General features: G+C 50.3%; 7 pseudogenes; all 7 read right to left on the bottom strand.

Moving 5' to 3' along the window:
* Positions 1-3,954: 3,954 nt before the first annotated feature.
* Positions 3,955-4,074, bottom strand: LOC130349437 (5S ribosomal RNA; annotated as a pseudogene).
* A 277-nt stretch (positions 4,075-4,351) lies between these two features.
* Positions 4,352-4,471, bottom strand: LOC130325265 (5S ribosomal RNA; annotated as a pseudogene).
* An 82-nt stretch (positions 4,472-4,553) lies between these two features.
* LOC130349426 (5S ribosomal RNA) lies at positions 4,554-4,673 on the bottom strand (annotated as a pseudogene).
* A 2,675-nt stretch (positions 4,674-7,348) lies between these two features.
* On the bottom strand, positions 7,349-7,468 carry LOC130352657 (5S ribosomal RNA; annotated as a pseudogene).
* Positions 7,469-10,535: 3,067 nt separating this feature from the next.
* Positions 10,536-10,655, bottom strand: LOC130346779 (5S ribosomal RNA; annotated as a pseudogene).
* A 2,639-nt stretch (positions 10,656-13,294) lies between these two features.
* LOC130351960 (5S ribosomal RNA) lies at positions 13,295-13,414 on the bottom strand (annotated as a pseudogene).
* Positions 13,415-15,075: 1,661 nt separating this feature from the next.
* LOC130331106 (5S ribosomal RNA) lies at positions 15,076-15,195 on the bottom strand (annotated as a pseudogene).
* Between the last annotated feature and the right edge of the window lie 1,612 nt (positions 15,196-16,807).

The following is a 16,807-nucleotide window of genomic DNA, read 5'->3' as shown; positions in this document are numbered from 1 at the left end:
CAGGATACCCAGCCAGTCTCCCATGCCAGTACCTACCGGGCCCTAAGCTAGAGCAGTCTGCGATCTGACGAGAGCAGGCGCGTTCAGCTTAGGATGGCCATTGACAGCTTCATGCTTTTTATACTGTGCATTTAAGCATCAATAAATCCTTTTCGGAATCGGAGCGGAAGGGGGCAACAGATTAAAATGTCAACTGCACCCGGGATTCCCAGCCAGTCTCCCATGCTGGTACTTACTGTGCCCTTAGCTGGGTAGCAGTCTGCGATCTGACGAGAGCAAGCGTGTTCAGCTTAGGATGGCCATTGACAGTTTCACACTTTGTATACTGTGGATTTAAGCATCAATAAACAATTTTCGGAATCGGAGCAGAAACAGAGCAAAATGGCAACTGCACCCGGGATTCCCAGCCAGTCTCCCATGCTGGTACTTACCAGGCCCGAAGCTGGGTAGCAATCTGCGATCTGACGAGAACAGGCGCATTCAGCTTAGGATGGCCATAGACATCTTCACACCCTGTATACTGTGGATTTAAGCATCAATAAATCCTTTTCAGAATCGGAGCGTAAGGCGGCAACAGAGCAAAATGTCAACGACACCTGGGATTCCCAGCCAGTCTCCCATGCTGGTACTTACCAGGCCCGAAGCTGGGTAGCAATCTGCGATCTGACGAGAACAGGCGCATTCAGCTTAGGATGGCCATAGACATCTTCACACCCTGTATACTGTGGATTTAAGCATCAATAAATCCTTTTCAGAATCGGAGCGTAAGGCGGCAACAGAGCAAAATGTCAATGGCACCTTGGATTGCCAGCCAGTCTCCCACGCCGGTATATGCCGGGCAGCAGTCTGCGATCTGAGGAGAGCAGACACGTTCATCTTAGGATGGCCGTTGACAGCTTCACACCCTTTATATTGTGGATTTAAGCATCAATAAATAATATTCCGAATCGAAGCGGAAGGCGGCAACAGATTAAAATGTCAACTGCACCCGGGATTCCCAGCCAGTCTCCCATGCTGGTACTTACCAGGCCCTAAGCTGGGTAGCAGTCTGTGATCTGACGAGAGCAGGCGCGTTCAGCTTAGGATGGCCGTTGACAGCTTCACACTTTGTATACTGTGCATTTAAGCATCAATAAATCCTTTTCGGAATCGGAACGGAACGGAAGGCGGCAACAGAGCAAAATGTCAATGACACCTGTGATTCCCAGCCGGTCTCCCATGCTGGTACTTACCGGGCCCTAAGCTGGGTAGCAGTCTGCGATCTGACGAGAGCAGGCACGTTCAGCTTAGGATGGCCGTCGACAGCTTCTTGATTTTTATATTGTGCATTTAAGCATCAATATATCCTTTTCGGAATCGGAGAGGAAGGCGGCAACAGAGCAAAATGTCAATAGCACCTTGGATTGCCAGCCAGTCTCCCATGCCCGTACTTGCCGGGCAGCAGTCTGCGATCTGACAAGAACAGGCACATTCAGCTTAGGATAGCCGTAGACGGCTTCACAACCTGTATACTGTGGATTTAAGCATCAATAAATCCTTTTCGTAATCGGAGCGGAAGGCGGCTACAGAGCAGAATGTCAACAACACCTGGGATTCCCAGCCAGTCTCCCATGCTGGTTCTTACCGGGCCCTAAGCTGGGTAGCAGTCTGCGTTCTGACGAGAGCAGGCGCGTTCAGCTTAGGATGGCCGTTGACAGCTTCACGCCCTTTATACTGTGCATTTAAGCATCAATAAATCCTTTTCCAAATCGGAGCGGAAGGCGGCAACAGATTAAAATGTCAACTGCACCCGGGATTCCCAGCCAGTCTCCCATGCTGGTACTTACCAGGCCCTAAGCTGGGTAGCAGTCTGCGATCTGACAAGAGCAGGTGCGTTCAGCTTAGGATGGCCGTTGACAGCTTCACACTTTGTATACTGTGGATTTAAGCATCAATAAATATTTTTATTAATCGGAGAGGAAGGCGGCAACAGAGCAAAATGTCAATGGCACCTTGGATTGCCAGCCAGTCTCCCACGCCGGTATATGCCGGGCAGCAGTCTGCGATCTGAGGAGAGCAGACACGTTCAGCTTAGGATGGCCGTTGACAGCTTCACACCCTGTATATTGTGGATTTAAGCATCAATAAATCCTTTTCCGAATCAGAGCGGAAGGCGGCAACAGATTAAAATGTCAACTGCACCCGGGATTCCAGCCAGTCTACCATGCTGGTACTTACCAGGCCCTAAGCTGGGTATCAGTCTGCGATCTGACGAGGGCAGGCGCATTCAGCTTAGGATGGCCGTTGACAGCTTCACACCCTGTATACTGTGCATTTAAGCATCAATAAATCCTTTTCGGAATCGGAACGGAAGGCGGCAACAGAGCAAAATGTCAACTGCACCCGGGATTCCCAGCCAGTCTCCCATGCCGGTACTTACTGGGCCCTAAGCTGGGTAGCAGTCCGCGATCTGACGAGAGCAGGCGCGTTCAGCTTAGGATGGCCATTGACAGCTTCATGCTTTTTATACTGTGCATTTAAGCATCAATAAATCCTTTTCGGAATCAGAACGGAAGGCGGCAACAGAGCATAATGTCAACTGCACCCGGGATTCCCAGCCAGTCTCCCATGCCGGTACGTACTGGGCCCTAAGCTGGGTAGCAGTCTGCGATCTGACGAGAGCAGGCGCGTTCAGCTTAGGATGGCCGTTGACATCTTCACGCCTTGTATATTGTGAATTTAAGCATCAATAAATATTTTTATTAATCGGAGAGGAAGGCGGCAACAGAGCAAAATGTCAATGGCACCTTGGATTGCCAGCCAGTCTCCCATGCCGGTAACTGCCAGGCAGTAGTCTGCGATCTGAGGAGAGCAGGCACGTTCAGGCTTAGGATGGCCGTTGACAGCTTCACACCCTGTGTATTGTGGATTTAAGCATCAATAAATCCTTTTCGGAATCGGAACGGAAGGCGGCAACAGAGCAAAATGTCAACGGCAGCCGGGATTCCCAGCCAGTGTCCCATGCCGGTACTTACCGGGCCCTAAGATCTGTACCAGTGTGCGATCTGACGAGAGCAGGCGCGTTAAGCTTAGGATGGCCGTCGACAGCTTCACACCTTGTATACTGTGGATTTAAGCATCAATAAATTATTTTCGGAATCGGAGCGGAAGGCAGCAATAGAGCAAAATGTCAACAGCAACCAGGATTCCCAGCCAGTCTCCCATGCCAGTACTTACCGGGCCCTAAGCTAGGTAGCAGTCTGCGATCTGACGAAAGCAGGCGCGATCAGCTTAGGAAGGCCATTGACAGCTTCATGATTTTTATACTGTGCATTTAAGCATCAATACATCCTTTTCGGAATCGGAACGGAAGACGGCAACAGAGCAAAATGTCAACTGCACCCGGGATTCCCAGCCAGTCTCCCATGCCGGTACTTACTGGGCCCTAAGCTGGGTAGCAGTCTGCGATCTGACGAGAGCAGGCGCGTTCAGCCTAGGATGGCCATTGACAGCTTCATGCTTTTTATACTGTGCATTTAAGCATCAATAAATCCTTTTCGGAATCGGAACGGAAGGCGGCAACAGAGCATAATGTCAACTGCACCCGGGATTCCCAGCCAGTCTCCCATGCCGGTACTTACTGGGCCCTAAGCTGGGTAGCAGTCTGCGATCTGACGAGAGCAGGCGGGTTCAGCTTAGGATGGCTGTTGACATCTTCAAGCCTTGTATATTGTGAATTTAAGCATCAATAAATATTTTTATTAATCGGAGAGGAAGGCGGCAACAGAGCAAAATGTCAATGGCACCTTGAATTGCCAGCCAGTCTCCCATGCCGGGCAGTAGTCTGCGGTCTGAGGAGAGCAGGCACGTTCAGGCTTAGGATGGCCGTTGACAGCTTCACACCCTGTATACTGTGCATTTAAGCATCAATAAATCCTTTTCAGAATCGGAACGGAAGGCGGCAACAGATTAAAATGTCAACTGCACCCGGGATTCCCAGCCAGTCTCCCATGCTGGTACTTACCAGGCCCTAAGCTGGGTAGCAGTCTGCGATCTGACGAGAGCAGGCGCGTTCAGCTTAGGATGGCCGTTGACAGCTTCACACTTTGTATACTGTGGATTTAAGCATCAATAAATAATTTTCGGAATCGGAGCAGAAACAGAGCAAAATGGCAACTGCACCCGGGATTCCCAGCCAGTCTCCCATGCTGGTACTTACCAGGCCCGACGCTGGGTAGCAGTCTGCAATCTGACGAGAACAGGCGCATTCAGCTTAGGATGGCCATAGACATCTTCACACCCTGTATACTGTGGATTTAAGCATCAATAAATCCTTTTCGGAATCGGAGCGTAAGGTGGCAACAGAGCAAAATGTCAACGACACCTGGGATTCCCAGCCAGTCTCCCATGCTGGTACTTACCAGGCCCTAAGCTGGGTATCAGTCTGCGATCTGACGAGAGCAGGCGCGTTCAGCTTAGGATGGCCGTTGACAGCTTCACCCCCTTTATATTGTGGATTTAAGCATCAATAAATAATTTTCCGAATCAAAGCGGAAGGCGGCAACAGATTAAAATGTCAACTGCACCCGGGATTCCCAGCCAGTCTCCCATGCTGGTACTTACCAGGCCCTAAGCTGGGTAGCAGTCTGCGATCTGACGAGAGCAGGCGCGTTCAGCTTAGGATGGCCGTTGACAGCTTCTTGAATTTTATATTGTGCATTTAAGCATCAATATATCCTTTTCGGAATCGGAACGGAAGGCGGCAACAGAGCAAAATGTCAACTGCACCTGGGATTCCCAGCCAGTCTCCCATGCTGGTACTTACCGGGCCCTAAGCTGGGCAGCAGTCTGCGATCTGACGAGAGCAGGCGCGTTCAGCGTAGGATGGCCGTTGACAGCTTCTCGCCCTTTATACTGTGCATTTAGGCATCAATAAATTCTTTTTGGAATCGGAACGGAACGGAAGGCGGCAACAGAGCAAAATGTCAACGGCAGCCGGGATTCCCAGCCAGTGTCCCATGCCGGTACTTACCGGGCCCTAAGATCTGTACCAGTCTGCGATCTGACGAGAGCAGGCGCGTTGAGCTTAGGATGGCCGTCGACAGCTTCACACCTTGTATACTGTGGATTTAAGCATCAATAAATATTTTTTTTAATCGGAGAGTAAGGCGGCAACAGATCAAAATGTCAATAGCACCTTGGATTGCCAGCCAGTCTCCCATGCCCGTACTTGCCGGGCAGCAGTCTGCGATCTAACAAGAACAGGCGCATTCAGCGTAGGATAGCCGTAGACGGCTTCACACCCTGTATATTGTGGATTTAAGCATCAATAAATCCTTTTTGGATTCGGAGCAAAATGTCTACAGAGCTACAGAGCAAAATGTCAACAACACCTGAGATTCCCAGCCAGTCTCCCATGCTGGTACTTACCAGGCCCTAAGCTGGGTAGCAGTCTGCGATCTGACGAGAGCAGGCGCGTTCAGCTTAGGATGGCCATTAACAGCTTCATGCCCTTTATACTGTGCATTTAAGCATCAATAAATCCTTTTCCGAATCGGAGCGGAAGGCGGCAACAGATTAAAATGTATACTGCACCCGGGATTCCCAGCCAGTCTCCCATGCTGGTACTTACCAGGCCCTAAGCTGGGTAACAGTCTGCGATCTGACGAGAGCAGGCGAGTTCAGCTTAGGATGGCCGTTGACAGCTTCTTGATTTTTATATTGTGCATTTAAGCATCAATATATCCTTTTCGGAATCGGAGAGGAAGGCGGCAACAGAGCAAAATGTCAATAGCACCTTGGATTGCCAGCCAGTCTCCCATGCCCGTACTTGCCGGGCAGCAGTCTGCGATCTGACAAGAACAGGCACATTCAGCTTAGGATAGCCGTAGACGGCTTCACAACCTGTATACTGTGGATTTAAGCATCAATAAATCCTTTTCGTAATCGGAGCGGAAGGCGGCTACAGAGCAGAATGTCAACAACACCTGGGATTCCCAGCCAGTCTCCCATGCTGGTTCTTACCGGGCCCTAAGCTGGGTAGCAGTCTGCGTTCTGACGAGAGCAGGCGCGTTCAGCTTAGGATGGCCGTTGACAGCTTCACGCCCTTTATACTGTGCATTTAAGCATCAATAAATCCTTTTCCAAATCGGAGCGGAAGGCGGCAACAGATTAAAATGTCAACTGCACCCGGGATTCCCAGCCAGTCTCCCATGCTGGTACTTACCAGGCCCTAAGCTGGGTAGCAGTCTGCGATCTGACAAGAGCAGGTGCGTTCAGCTTAGGATGGCCGTTGACAGCTTCACACTTTGTATACTGTGGATTTAAGCATCAATAAATATTTTTATTAATCGGAGAGGAAGGCGGCAACAGAGCAAAATGTCAATGGCACCTTGGATTGCCAGCCAGTCTCCCACGCCGGTATATGCCGGGCAGCAGTCTGCGATCTGAGGAGAGCAGACACGTTCAGCTTAGGATGGCCGTTGACAGCTTCACACCCTGTATATTGTGGATTTAAGCATCAATAAATCCTTTTCCGAATCAGAGCGGAAGGCGGCAACAGATTAAAATGTCAACTGCACCCGGGATTCCAGCCAGTCTACCATGCTGGTACTTACCAGGCCCTAAGCTGGGTATCAGTCTGCGATCTGACGAGGGCAGGCGCATTCAGCTTAGGATGGCCGTTGACAGCTTCACACCCTGTATACTGTGCATTTAAGCATCAATAAATCCTTTTCGGAATCGGAACGGAAGGCGGCAACAGAGCAAAATGTCAACTGCACCCGGGATTCCCAGCCAGTCTCCCATGCCGGTACTTACTGGGCCCTAAGCTGGGTAGCAGTCCGCGATCTGACGAGAGCAGGCGCGTTCAGCTTAGGATGGCCATTGACAGCTTCATGCTTTTTATACTGTGCATTTAAGCATCAATAAATCCTTTTCGGAATCAGAACGGAAGGCGGCAACAGAGCATAATGTCAACTGCACCCGGGATTCCCAGCCAGTCTCCCATGCCGGTACGTACTGGGCCCTAAGCTGGGTAGCAGTCTGCGTTCTGACGAGAGCAGGCGCGTTCAGCTTAGGATGGCCGTTGACAGCTTCACACTTTGTATACTGTGGATTTAAGCATCAATAAACAATTTTCGGAATCGGAGCAGAAACAGAGCAAAATGGCAACTGCACCCGGGATTCCCAGCCAGTCTCCCATGCTGGTACTTACCAGGCCCGAAGCTGGGTAGCAGTCTGCGATCTGATGAGAACAGGCGCATTCAGCTTAGGATGGCCATAGACATCTTCACACCCTGTATACTGTGGATTTAAGCATCAATAAATCCTTTTCGGAATCGGAGCGTAAGGCGGCAACAGAGCAAAATGTCAACGACACCTGGGATTCCCTGCCAGTCTCCCATGCTGGTACTTACCAGGCCCTAAGCTGGGTATCAGTCTGCGATCTGACGAGAGCAGGCGCGTTCAGCTTAGGATGGCCGTTGACAGCTTCATGCCCTTTATATTGTGGATTTAAGCATCAATAAATAATTTTCCGAATCGAAGCGGAAGGCGGCAACAGATTAAAATGTCAACTGCACCCGGGATTCCCAGCCAGTCTCCCATGCTGGTACTTACCAGGCCCTAAGCTGGGTAGCAGTCTGTGATCTGACGAGAGCAGGCGCGTTCAGCTTAGGATGGCCGTTGACAGCTTCTTGATTTTTATATTGTGCATTTAAGCATCAATATATCCTTTTCGGAATCGGAACGGAAGGCGGCAACAGAGCAAAATGTCAACTGCACCCGGGATTCCCAGCCAGTCTCCCATGCTGGTGCTTACCGGGCCCTAAGCTGGGTAGCAGTCTGCGATCTGACGAGAGCAGGCGCGTTCTGCTTAGGATGGCCGTTGACAGCTTCTCGCCCTTTATACTGTGCATTTAGGCATCAATAAATCCTTTTCGGAATCGGAACGGAAGGCGGCAACAGAGCAAAATGTCAACGGCAGCCGGGATTCCCAGCCAGTCTCCCATGCTGGTACTTACCAGGCCCTAAGCTGGGTATCAGTCTGCGATCTGTCGAGAGCAGGCGCGTTCAGCTTAGGATGGCCGTTGACAGCTTCACACTTTGTATACTGTGCATTTAAGTATCAATAAATCCTTTTCGGAATCGGAACGGAAGGCGGCAACAGAGCAAAATGTCAACGGCAGCCGGGATTCCCAGCCAGTGTCCCATGCCGGTACTTACCGGGCCCTAAGATCTGTACCAGTCTGCGATCTGACGAGAGCAGGCGCATTAAGCTTAGGATGGCCGTCGACAGCTTCACACCTTGTATACTGTGGATTTAAGCATCAATAAATTCTTTTCGGAATCGGAGCGGAAGGCAGCAATAGAGCAAAATGTCAACGGCAACTGGGATTCCCAGCCAGTCTCCCATGCCAGTACCTACCGGGCCCTAAGCTAGAGCAGTCTGCGATCTGACGAGAGCAGGCGCGTTCAGCTTAGGATGGCCATTGACAGCTTCATGCTTTTTATACTGTGCATTTAAGCATCAATAAATCCTTTTCGGAATCGGAGCGGAAGGCGGCAACAGATTAAAATGTCAACTGCACCCGGGATTCCCAGCCAGTCTCCCATGCTGGTACTTACTGTGCCCTTAGCTGGGTAGCAGTCTGCGATCTGACGAGAGCAGGCACGTTCAGCTTAGGATGGCCATTGACAGCTTAATGCTTTTTATACTGTGAATTTAAGCATCAATAAATCCTTTTCGGAATCGGAACGGAAGGCGGCAACAGAGCAAAATGTCAACTGCACCCGGGATTCCCAGCCAGTCTCCCATGCCGGTAATTACTGGGCCCTAAGCTGGGTAGCAGTCTGCGATCTGACGAGAGCAGGCGCGTTCAGCTTAGGATGGCCGTTGACATCTTCACGCCTTGTATATTGTGGATTTAAGCATCAATAAATATTTTTATTAATCGGAGAGGAAGGCGGCAACAGAGCAAAATGTCAATAGCACCTTGGATTGCCAGCCAGTCTCCCATGCTGGTAACTGCCGGGCAGTAGTCTGCGATCTGAGGAGAGCAGGCACGTTCAGGCTTAGGATGGCCGTTGACAGCTTCACACCCTGTGTATTGTGGATTTAAGCATCAATAAATCCTTTTCCGAATCGGAGCGGAAGGCGGCAACAGATTAAAATGTCAACTGCACCTGGGATTCCCAGCCAGTCTCCCATGCTGGTACTTACCAGGCCCTAAGCTGGGTAAAAGTCTGCGATCTGACGAGAGCAGGCGCGTTCAGCTTAGGATGGCCGTTGACAGCTTCACACTTTGTATACTGTGGATTTAAGCATCAATAAATAATTTTCGGAATCGGAGCAGAAACAGAGCAAAATGGCAACTGCACCCGGGATTCCCAGCCAGTCTCCCATGCCGGTACTTACTGGGCCCTAAGCTGGGTAGCAGTCTGCGATCTGACGAGAGCAGGCGCGTTCAGCTTAGGATGGCCGTTGACATAGTCAAGCCTTGTATATTGTGAATTTAAGCATCAATAAATATTTTTATTAATCGGAGAGGAAGGCGGCAACAGAGCAAAATGTCAATGGCACCTTGGATTGCCAGCCAGTCTCCCATGCCGGTAACTGCCGGGCAGTAGTCTGCGATCTGAGGAGAGCGGGCACGTTCAGGCTTAGGATGGCCGTTGACAGCTTCACACCCTGTGTATTGTGGATTTAAGCATCAATAAATCCTTTTCCGAATCGGAGCGGAAGGCGGCAACAGATTAAAATGTCAACTGCACCTTGGATTCCCAGCCAGTCTCCCATGCTGGTACTTACCAGGCCCTAAGCTGCGTAACAGTCTGTGATCTGACGAGAGCAGGCGCGTTCAGCTTAGGATGGCCGTTGACAGATTCACACTTTGTATACTGTGGATTTAAGCATCAATAAACAATTTTCGGAATCGGAGCAGAAACAGAGCAAAATGGCAACTGCACCCGGGATTCCCAGCCAGTCTCCCATGCTGGTACTTACCAGGCCCGAAGCTGGGTAGCAATCTGCGATCTGACGAGAACAGGCGCATTCAGCTTAGGATGGCCATAGACATCTTCACACCCTGTATACTGTGGATTTAAGCATCAATAAATCCTTTTCAGAATCGGAGCGTAAGGCGGCAACAGAGCAAAATGTCAATGGCACCTTGGATTGCCAGCCAGTCTCCCACGCCGGTATATGCCGGGCAGCAGTCTGCGATCTGAGGAGAGCAGACACGTTCATCTTAGGATGGCCGTTGACAGCTTCACACCCTTTATATTGTGGATTTAAGCATCAATAAATAATATTCCGAATCGAAGCGGAAGGCGGCAACAGATTAAAATGTCAACTGCACCCGGGATTCCCAGCCAGTCTCCCATGCTGGTACTTACCAGGCCCTAAGCTGGGTAGCAGTCTGTGATCTTACGAGAGCAGGCGCGTTCAGCTTAGGATGGCCGTTGACAGCTTCACACTTTGTATACTGTGCATTTAAGCATCAATAAATCCTTTTCGGAATCGGAACGGAACGGAAGGCGGCAACAGAGCAAAATGTCAATGACACCTGGGATTCCCAGCCGGTCTCCCATGCTGGTACTTACCGGGCCCTAAGCTGGGTAGCAGTCTGCGATCTGACGAGAGCAGGCACGTTCAGCTTAGGATGGCCGTTGACAGCTTCTTGATTTTTATATTGTGCATTTAAGCATCAATATATCCTTTTCGGAATCGGAGACAGAGCAAAATGTCAATAGCACCTTGGATTGCCAGCCAGTCTCCCATGCCCGTACTTGCCGGGCAGCAGTCTGCGATCTGACAAGAACAGGCACATTCAGCTTAGGATAGCCGTAGACGGCTTCACAACCTGTATACTGTGGATTTAAGCATCAATAAATCCTTTTCGTAATCGGAGCGGAAGGCGGCTACAGAGCAGAATGTCAACAACACCTGGGATTCCCAGCCAGTCTCCCATGCTGGTTCTTACCGGGCCCTAAGCTGGGTAGCAGTCTGCGTTCTGACGAGAGCAGGCGCGTTCAGCTTAGGATGGCCGTTGACAGCTTCACGCCCTTTATACTGTGCATTTAAGCATCAATAAATCCTTTTCCAAATCGGAGCGGAAGGCGGCAACAGATTAAAATGTCAACTGCACCCGGGATTCCCAGCCAGTCTCCCATGCTGGTACTTACCAGGCCCTAAGCTGGGTAGCAGTCTGCGATCTGACAAGAGCAGGTGCGTTCAGCTTAGGATGGCCGTTGACAGCTTCACACTTTGTATACTGTGGATTTAAGCATCAATAAATATTTTTATTAATCGGAGAGGAAGGCGGCAACAGAGCAAAATGTCAATGGCACCTTGGATTGCCAGCCAGTCTCCCACGCCGGTATATGCCGGGCAGCAGTCTGCGATCTGAGGAGAGCAGACACGTTCAGCTTAGGATGGCCGTTGACAGCTTCACACCCTGTATATTGTGGATTTAAGCATCAATAAATCCTTTTCCGAATCAGAGCGGAAGGCGGCAACAGATTAAAATGTCAACTGCACCCGGGATTCCAGCCAGTCTACCATGCTGGTACTTACCAGGCCCTAAGCTGGGTATCAGTCTGCGATCTGACGAAGGCAGGCGCATTCAGCTTAGGATGGCCGTTGACAGCTTCACACCCTGTATACTGTGCATTTAAGCATCAATAAATCCTTTTCGGAATCGGAACGGAAGGCGGCAACAGAGCAAAATGTCAACTGCACCCGGGATTCCCAGCCAGTCTCCCATGCCGGTACTTACTGGGCCCTAAGCTGGGTAGCAGTCCGCGATCTGACGAGAGCAGGCGCGTTCAGCTTAGGATGGCCATTGACAGCTTCATGCTTTTTATACTGTGCATTTAAGCATCAATAAATCCTTTTCGGAATCAGAACGGAAGGCGGCAACAGAGCATAATGTCAACTGCACCCGGGATTCCCAGCCAGTCTCCCATGCCGGTACGTACTGGGCCCTAAGCTGGGTAGCAGTCTGCGATCTGACGAGAGCAGGCGCGTTCAGCTTAGGATGGCCGTTGACATCTTCACGCCTTGTATATTGTGAATTTAAGCATCAATAAATATTTTTATTAATCGGAGAGGAAGGCGGCAACAGAGCAAAATGTCAATGGCACCTTGGATTGCCAGCCAGTCTCCCATGCCGGTAACTGCCAGGCAGTAGTCTGCGATCTGAGGAGAGCAGGCACGTTCAGGCTTAGGATGGCCGTTGACAGCTTCACACCCTGTGTATTGTGGATTTAAGCATCAATAAATCCTTTTCGGAATCGGAACGGAAGGCTGCAACAGAGCAAAATGTCAACGGCAGCCGGGATTCCCAGCCAGTGTCCCATGCCGGTACTTACCGGGCCCTAAGATCTGTACCAGTCTGCGATCTGACGAGAGCAGGCGCGTTAAGCTTAGGATGGCCGTCGACAGCTTCACACCTTGTATACTGTGGATTTAAGCATCAATAAATTATTTTCGGAATCGGAGCGGAAGGCAGCAATAGAGCAAAATGTCAACAGCAACCAGGATTCCCAGCCAGTCTCCCATGCCAGTACTTACCGGGCCCTAAGCTAGGTAGCAGTCTGCGATCTGACGAAAGCAGGCGCGATCAGCTTAGGAAGGCCATTGACAGCTTCATGATTTTTATACTGTGCATTTAAGCATCAATAAATCCTTTTCGGAATCGGAACGGAAGACGGCAACAGAGCAAAATGTCAACTGCACCCGGGATTCCCAGCCAGTCTCCCATGCCGGTACTTACTGGGCCCTAAGCTGGGTAGCAGTCTGCGATCTGACGAGAGCAGGCGCGTTCAGCCTAGGATGGCCATTGACAGCTTCATGCTTTTTATACTGTGCATTTAAGCATCAATAAATCCTTTTCGGAATCGGAACGGAAGGCGGCAACAGAGCATAATGTCAACTGCACCCGGGATTCCCAGCCAGTCTCCCATGCCGGTACTTACTGGGCCCTAAGCTGGGTAGCAGTCTGCGATCTGACGAGAGCAGGCGGGTTCAGCTTAGGATGGCTGTTGACATCTTCAAGCCTTGTATATTGTGAATTTAAGCATCAATAAATATTTTTATTAATCGGAGAGGAAGGCGGCAACAGAGCAAAATGTCAATGGCACCTTGAATTGCCAGCCAGTCTCCCATGCCGGGCAGTAGTCTGCGGTCTGAGGAGAGCAGGCACGTTCAGGCTTAGGATGGCCGTTGACAGCTTCACACCCTGTGTATTGTGGATTTAAGCATCAATAAATCCTTTTCCGAATCGGAGCGGAAGGTGGCAACAGATTAAAATGTCAACTGCACCGGGGATTCCCAGCCAGTCTCCCATGCTGGTACTTACCAGGCCCTAAGCTGGGTAGCAGTCTGCGATCTGACGAGAGCAGGCGCGTTCAGCTTAGGATGGCCGTTGACAGCTTCACACTTTGTATACTGTGGATTTAAGCATCAATAAATAATTTTCGGAATCGGAGCAGAAACAGAGCAAAATGGCAACTGCACCCGGGATTCCCAGCCAGTCTCCCATGCTGGTACTTACTGTGCCCTTAGCTGGGTAGCAGTCTGCGATCTGACGAGAGCAAGCGTGTTCAGCTTAGGATGGCCATTGACAGCTTCATGCTTTTTATACTGTGCATTTAAGCATCAATAAATCCTTTTCGGAATCGGAACGGAAGGCGGCAACAGAGCATAATGTCAACTGCACCCGGGATTCCCAGCCAGTCTCCCATGTTGATAATTACTGGGCCCTAAGCTGGGTAGCAGTCTGCGATCTGACGAGAGCAGGCGCGTTCAGCTTAGGATGGCCGTTGACATCTTCACGCCTTGTATATTGTGGATTTAAGCATCAATAAATATTTTTATTAATCGGAGAGGAAGGCGGCAACAGAGCAAAATGTCAATGGCACCTTGAATTGCCAGCCAGTCTCCCATGCTGGTAACTGCCGGGCAGCAGTCTGCGATCTGAGGAGAGCAGGCATATTCAGGCTTAGGATGGCCGTTGACAGCTTCACACCCTGTGTATTGTGGATTTAAGCATCAATAAATCCTTTTCCGAATCGAAGCGGAAGGCAGCAACAGATTAAAATGTCAACTGCACCCGGGATTCCCAGCCAGTCTCCCATGCTGGTACTTACAAGGCCCTAAGCTGGGTAGCAGTCTGCGATCTGACGAGAGCAGGCGTGTTCAGCTTAGGATGGCCGTTGACAGCTTCACACTTTGTATAATGTGGATTTAAGCATCAATAAATAATTTTCGGAATCGGAGCAGAAACAGAGCAAAATGTCAACTGCACCCGGGATTCCCAGCCAGTCTCCCATGCTGGTACGTACCAGGCCCGAAGCTGGGTAGCAGTCTGCGATCTGACGAGAACAGGCGCATTCAGCTTAGGATGGCCGTAGACTTCTTCACACCCTGTATACTGTGGATTTAAGCATCAATAAATCCTTTTCGGAATCGGAGCGTAAGGCGGCAACAGAGCAAAATGTCAACTGCACCCGAGATTCCCAGCCAGTCTCCCATGCTGGTACTTACCAGGCCCGAAGCTGGGTAGCAGTCTGCGATCTGACGAGAACAGGCGCATTCAGCTTAGGATGGCCGTAGACATCTTCACACCCTGTATACTGTGGATTTAAGCATCAATAAATCCTTTTCGGAATCGGAGCGTAAGGTGGCAACAGAGCAAAATGTAAAAGACACCTGGGATTCCCAGCCAGTCTCCCATGCCAGTACTTACCGGGCCCTAAGCTGGGTAGCAGTCTGCGATCTGACGAGAGCAGGCGCGTTCAGCTTAGGATGGCCATTGACAGCTTCATGCTTTTTATACTGTGCATTTAAGCATCAATAAATCCTTTTCGGAATCGGAGAGGAAGGCGGCAACAGAGCAAAATGTCAATAGCACCTTGGATTGCCAGCCAGTCTCCCATGCCCGTACTTGCCGGGCAGCAGTCTGCGATCTGACAAGAACAGGCACATTCAGCTTAGGATAGCCGTAGACAGCTTCACAACCTGTATACTGTGGATTTAAGCATCAATAAATCCTTTTCGGAATCGGAGCGGAAGGCGGCTACAGAGCAAAATGTCAACAACACCTGGGATTCCCAGCCAGTCTCCCATGCTGGTACTTACCAGGCCCTAAGCTGGGTATCAGTCTGCGATCTGACGAGAGCAGGCGCGTTCAGCTTAGGATGGCCGTTGACAGCTTCACACCTTGTATACTGTGCATGTAAGCATCAATAAATCCTTTTCTGAATCGGAACGGAAGGCGGCAACAGAGCAAAATGTCAACGGCAGCCGGGATTCCCAGCCAGTGTCCCATGCCAGTACTTACCGGGCCCTAAGATCTGTACCAGTCTGCGATCTGACGAGAGCAGACGCGTTAAGCTTAGGATGGCCGTCGACAGCTTCACACCTTGTATACTGTGGATTTAAGCATCAATAAATTATTTTCGGAATCGGAGCGGAAGGCAGCAATAGAGCAAAATGTCAACGGCAACCGGGATTCCCAGCCAGTCTCCCATGCCAGTACTTACCGGGCCCTAAGCTAGGTAGCAGTCTGCGATCTGACGAAAGCAGGCGCGTTCAGCTTAGGATGGCCATTGACCGCTTCATGATTTTTATACTGTGCATTTAAGCATCAATAAATCCTTTTCGGAATCGGAACGGAAGGCGGCAACAGAGCATAATTTTAACTGCACCCGGGATTCCCAGCCAGTCTCCCATGCCGGTACTTACTGGGCCCTAAGCTGGGTAGCAGTCTGCGATCTGACGAGAGCAGGCGCGTTCAGCTTAGGATGGCCGTTGACATCTTCACGCCTTGTATATTGTGAATTTAAGCATCAATAAATATTTTTATTAATCGGAGAGGAAGGCGGCAACAGAGCAAAATGTCAATGGCACCTTGGATTGCCAGCCAGTCTCCCATGCCGGTAACTGCCGGGCAGTGGTCTGCGATCTGAGGAGAGCAGGCACGTTCAGGCTTAGGATGGCCGTTGACAACTTCACACCCTGTGTATTGTGGATTTAAGCATCAATAAATCCTTTTCCGAATTGGAGCGGAAGGCGGCAACAGATTAAAATGTCAACTGCACCTGGGATTCCCAGCCAGTCTCCCATGCTGGTACTTACCAGGTCCTAAGCTGGGTAGCAGTCTGCGATCTGACGAGAGCAGGCGCGATCAGCTTAGGATGGCCGTTGACAGTTTCACACTTTGTATACTGTGGATTTAAGCATCAATAAATAATTTTCGGAATCGGAGCAGAAACAGAGCAAAATGGCAACTGCACCCGGGATTCCCAGCCAGTCTCCCATGCCGGTACTTACCGGGCCCTAAGATCTGTACCAGTCTGCGATCTGAAGAGAGCAGGCGCGTTAAGCTTAGGATGGCCGTCGACAGCTTAACACCTTGTATACTGTGGATTTAAGCATCAATAAATTATTTTCGGAATCGGAGCGGAAGGTAGCAATAGAGCAAAATGTCAACGGCACCCAGGATACCCAGCCAGTCTCCCATGCCAGTACCTACCGGGCCCTAAGCTAGAGCAGTCTGCGATCTGACGAGAGCAGGCGCGTTCAGCTTAGGATGGCCATTGACAGCTTCATGCTTTTTATACTGTGCATTTAAGCATCAATAAATCCTTTTCGGAATCGGAGCGGAAGGGGGCAACAGATTAAAATGTCAACTGCACCCGGGATTCCCAGCCAGTCTCCCATGCTGGTACTTACTGTGCCCTTAGCTGGGTAGCAGTCTGCGATCTGACGAGAGCAAGCGTGTTCAGCTTAGGATGGCCATTGACAGTTTCACACTTTGTA

This window comes from Hyla sarda, chromosome 1 (genome assembly GCF_029499605.1).
Source record: "Hyla sarda isolate aHylSar1 chromosome 1, aHylSar1.hap1, whole genome shotgun sequence".
Taxonomy (NCBI): domain Eukaryota; kingdom Metazoa; phylum Chordata; class Amphibia; order Anura; family Hylidae; genus Hyla; species Hyla sarda.
The sequence above is the reverse complement of the archived record's forward strand: the minus strand, read 5'-3'. Positions and strand labels throughout refer to the sequence as shown.